This window comes from Gavialis gangeticus, unplaced genomic scaffold (assembly GCF_001723915.1).
Source record: "Gavialis gangeticus isolate Ggan-Ray unplaced genomic scaffold, GavGan_comp1, whole genome shotgun sequence".
Classification (NCBI taxonomy): Eukaryota; Metazoa; Chordata; order Crocodylia; family Gavialidae; genus Gavialis; species Gavialis gangeticus.
This window is the reverse complement of record NW_017729022.1, coordinates 122,303,418-122,308,408: the sequence shown is the minus strand read 5'-3', so window position 1 is coordinate 122,308,408 and position 4,991 is coordinate 122,303,418. Positions and strand designations below refer to the sequence as shown.

Genomic DNA, 4,991 nt, shown 5'->3' with positions numbered 1-4,991 from the left:
CCGGACGGCCGCGGGCAACCGCGCCCCGCGCCCCAGCCTTTATAAGGGCTCCCGGAGAGGGAGGGAGGGCGGAAGGAAGGGCCGCGGCTGCCCGCCCTCGCAGCCACACACCCCCCGGGCCCGGCTCCCCCCGGGCGGGGAGGAGGAAAGGCGGGCGGGGGCCGCAGAGGAAAGGGAGATGCTCGAGGGGAAGGGGCCGCCGGCGCTGACTCCGCGGGACACGCCCGAGGGTCCCCAGGGCTGTCACACCCTCCCCCCCACGCCCCACTGGCAACCCCCGAGCCGCAGTGCGAGCCTCCGAGCCCACTGGAAGCCCTGGAGCCCCGTAGAAAATCCCCACTGGGAGCCCCCACACCCTAGTGAAAATCCCCCAACCTCACTGGAAGCCTCCGAGCCCCACTGGAAGCCCTCACCCCCTCGGGAAAATCCTGGAGCCCCACTGAAGCCCTCAAGCCCTACTGAAAATCCCCCGGCCCCGATGGAAGCCCTGGAGCCCCCTCAGAAGCAGTGGCAGGGCTCAGAGCTGTTCTGGAGGGGGGGAGCTGTACTCCCAACAGGCCAGAGGTGAGCAGGGGGGCAGCTGGCTTGAGGGCACCCCATTTGGGAAGCCCATCTGCCCCCCCCACACACACACACACACTTCTGTGGGTCTCAGCTGGGCACATTACGAATTTTTTATCCCCCCACCCCGCACAGTGTTCCTGTGGGACTCCTCACATTCAGTGGGTGTATATTTAGAAACTGCCCTTTGCAAAAGGGAACTGTCCAGAAATGTTTGTGTGTTATGCCTCCCTGTCCCCGTCCCCATGCCCCCCTCCCCATGCTATTCATAGGCAGAGAATAGCAAAGGGAAACCACCAAGCCATTTCTAAGGAGTCACAGTCATTTCCCCCGCCCGCCCCCCCCCCCAGGGTCAAAACAGGCCCATGAGCACCCTTGCCAGCTCTGCACAGCAGGTGTTGTGTATCGGCTGTGAAATAACTTGGCAAGGTTTGTTTAGATGATGGGAGAACCTCTGCCCCCAGTCTGGTAAGCAAAGCAAATGAATAGGGGAAAATGGGGATGAGCCCGGTAGGCTCTGGAAATGTCACTTGTGCCCGTGCTTTTTCCAGAGGGGGGCGCTGAGCTGCTGCAGAGCCAGAGGCTGATTTGGCTGGAAGAAGATCCACAGGGAGGAATCGTACAGTGACCCCATCTCCTTGCCGCCACCCACAGCAAGTGGGACCCTGTGAGTGTGTTCCACATCAGCCTGTATGTAGACTGGTCTTGTCAAAACTTGTAGTCAGGAAAAAAACTGAGTCAAGGGGACTGGGATAGAAACAACCTGTTCATGAATTAAAAGGGTTTTCTTTCTCCCTGCTTGCCTGCTCTCTTCCCAGCCTATCCCTGGAAAAGCCAGCCAGCAAAGAAACAAGCCAAACTGGCTCCCCCTACCCCCCAAACTCAATGCTGATTGATCATGATCAACACCAGCAGTGTCACTGGGATGCTGAACATGAGATACTTAGCCTTTGATTTGACACTTTACTTCTGTGTTGCTTCCGTGTAGTTATCCAAGTTAGCCTGAAACCAGGCAGAAGGCAAGGTAGAGGCACACCTTATAAGCTAAACTGATCTCCAAACATTCATTATTATTATCATCATCATCACCCAACCCCCCTCAGATCTGGACTTTTCTACTTGGAAATTTCCAGTAAGATTTCCCACAGGCACAAAGCCTCTGCATAAACTTCCCTCAGAGCTCCCTGCTGTGCTCTTCTGAATTCTTACCCTGATGTTAAGCTACAAGGCCAAACACTTGGAGGAGGCAGATAAGCTGTGGATCTGAGTGCCTGCACAGGCAGACGGGCTGGGGTTCTGTTTCACATCCCTCCCCGCTCCCTGCTTTTCCTGTTCCAGCCCAGGATCTGGGCTTCCAGGGGACCTCTACGCTTTCTACGAGATGAAATAAGATGCTGCTTTGGGAGCTCTGATTAAGCACTGGGACTCCACAACGCCCTGTCCCTGTCAAGAGGAAAAGGTCACATCCTAACTGCCTGGCTGGAGCCGCATGCGTCAGCTCTGCAGAGGGTGGTGTTCCGGGGACGGGGGCATCTCAGCCTGGCAGCTGCATCTGGAAGATCACAAGCACCCCTCCTTGTGGGCCAGGTTGTCCACAGTGAGTCACGGTGGAGTGGGGAAAGGGTGAGAGGTGAGAAGCTGGACACTGAACTATTAAACTTGCTTTTCAAGCCACAAGGTCACAAGGGAGCTGGAAACATGCCAGGCCAGTAAGCTTCCTGGGAATAAGCTACAAGAAGCTCCATTACAAACTATGGGCTGGGATATCCAAAGGCATTTTAAGCAAAACTTCCCTTTGAATGTGACAATGGAGGCTGCTTGAAAAGAGACCAGACCCTACGGCCAAATTACAGCAAAACAGGAATTAATCTTAAATAATTCAGTGTGTTGCCATTGCTGCTTCTATCCCAGGACTCCAAACCACTAGAGCTCCCTGTTCCTACTGAAGTATGGTTCTGCCTTTCCATGTATTGTAAACATTGATTTAATAGATTTCATAGACATTAGGGCTGGAAGGGACCTCAGAAGATCTTCGAGTCCAGCCCCCCGCCCAAAGGGCAGGAAGTCAGCTGGGGTCATAGGATCCCAGCAAGATAAGCATCCAATTTGCTCTTGAAGGTGTTCAATGTACGTGCTTGAACCACCTCCGATGGCAGGCTGTTCCAGACCTTGGGGGCTCGGACAGTAAAGAAATTCTTCCTTATGTCCAGCCTGAAACGGTCTCGCAGTACTTTGTGACTGTTCGACCTCGTCATCCCTTGGGGCGCTCTGGTGAACAAACGTTCCCCCAGATCCTGGTGGTCACCCCTGATAAGCTTATAGGTGGCCATCAGATCACCCCTGAGCTTGCGCTTTTCCAGGCTAAGGAGCCCCGTGGCGCTCAGCCTGTCGTCGTAAGGTCTGTTTTCCTGACCTCTGATCATGCACGTGGCTCTTCTCTGCACTCTCTCCAGTTTCTCCACATCCTTTTTGAATTGTGGAGCCCAAAACTGGACGCAGTACTCCAGCTGCGGCCTCACCAAGGCCAAGTACAGGGGGAGAATGATGTCCCGGGATTTGCTTGAGAAGCATCTATGGATGCAAGCCAGCGTTTTGGTCCCTTTACGAGCCACAGCATCGCATTGAAGGCTCATGTTCATCTTGTGGTCAATGATGACCTCCACGTCTCTTTCTTCCATAGTGCTAGCCAGCATAGCACTGCCAAGCCTATAAATGATGCTGCTGCTGAGGTTTTTCTTTCCAAGGTGGAGAACCTTGCATTTTTCAGTGTTAAATGTCAGTCTGAAGGTATATGGAGGTATACAGGTGCATACTTACCATGCCTTCTGTATATTATGGCACATCTGCTCCTGCTAATCATTGTAGTTACTGTTTTGCCCAGCCTGTGCTGGAGGAGGGTGGGTGGATTGGAACCCTCTTCCTTGGGGTGGGGACGCTCCAATCCACCCATCCCACCCCTCCAGTGCAGGCTGAGTAAACCCCAGCCCAGAACTCCCTCCCTTCCCTTCTCTCCCCTCCCATCCTGCAGACAGCACTGGGCACCCCAGCCCCAATCAGACAGAAGTTAATGAACGCACCCTTCATTACATGAGGATTAATTTATCATGCAGTCGGGTACGTCTAAAGCTCTCCGCAGCCATGCACTTCCATCGGGGGCCTGACTGTAGAGTGCTTTCAAGGGGTCAATCATGTGACAAATGTCAGTTCTGTCAGCACCCTATGTGTAAAAGAGGGATGATGATGGTGCCGTCCTTTTGAAGAGATTTAAGATGCCTGGATGAAAACCACTGCATAAAAGCTAGGGGGCAAACAAGCGTATTTAGATGTCTAACTCCTATTTGGGTGCCTAACACCCATTCAATCAGTGTAGGAGATAAGGGGCCTAAATACTTTTGTGGAGCTTGCCTTCATTGTCACTGTGCTATATATAAATTATAAGAGGCTAAACAGTATGAAAAAGACTGTCAGGTCAGCATCTTGCATGCACAGTGTGGGCCCACAGCAAGCTAGTTTCTACTCTAACGCACAGGGTACATCTTCCCAATGGTCTTGGCCTTTCCCATACTTGATAAGCTGGCCAGCACTGCAGGCAGTAGCACCACAGTGACAACACTGAAACTGTGGGGCCTCACACTCGTAGATCTCAAAGGATTTACAAAGCCATTCCCGCTTTTCCCACTGGTATAGACAGGGTGAGCAGGGTGTAGAGAAGTGAAGTGACTCACCAAAGGTCATTTAGCAAGTCTGTGGCAGAACTTGGCATAAACCCCAGGCATGTGGTTTACCCTTAGCCCTGTGCTTGGTCAAGATGACCCCTGCTACTGAAATACTATCTTCTGTAAGCCAGGAATTCCTCTGGGAGGAGAACATATATCTCCCCTTGTTGCTTCCTGGGTAAAATTGATTTTCCTGAATGGATAAGAGTGGAAATTCCCTCACACATTCCTTTTAGTTTCAGAGCACTGTTTTGTGCAGCTCTAGCCAGTGAGGGTCTATGAATCTCTTCTGCACCCTGCTTCTCCCCCCTTCTTTTCCTATTGACTCCCCAGCCTCCAATCCAGTAAGTGGCATGATTCTCAAATCGAGGAGCTGGGCCACTGGCAGGGTGCTGTGGAGGAGGATCTAGGTGAAGGAGAAGGAGGGCTGTTGATGCGGAGGTAGAAAGGAAAGGGGGCCTGGTCTTCCCCTTCTTCAGAGAGATAAACAGGAGCACTTTCCAAAGCAGGGTGGGGTTGGAGAAACCTCCTGATTCCTTGTTATAGGGGGGGAGGGGGAGTGAAGTGGGAGAAAACTTGGGATTCCTTCTAGGTCTGTTCACAGATCTGGCTTGTTTCTCACTCTCCATCCAGTCAAGGTCTTACCCACTTGTGCCTGTGTGGCCCACCCCTTCCCCACCTTCATTCATACACTCCACATCCCCCTTTTTCACT

The 4,991-nt window shown here is 52.7% G+C and overlaps 1 protein-coding gene across 1 annotated transcript in view; it reads right to left on the bottom strand.

Annotated features, from left to right (window-relative positions):
- THBD (thrombomodulin) overlaps window positions 1-4,991 on the bottom strand; it is a 15,422-nt gene that overhangs the window by 3,708 nt on the left and 6,723 nt on the right. The gene's annotated exons all lie outside the window — the stretch shown is intronic.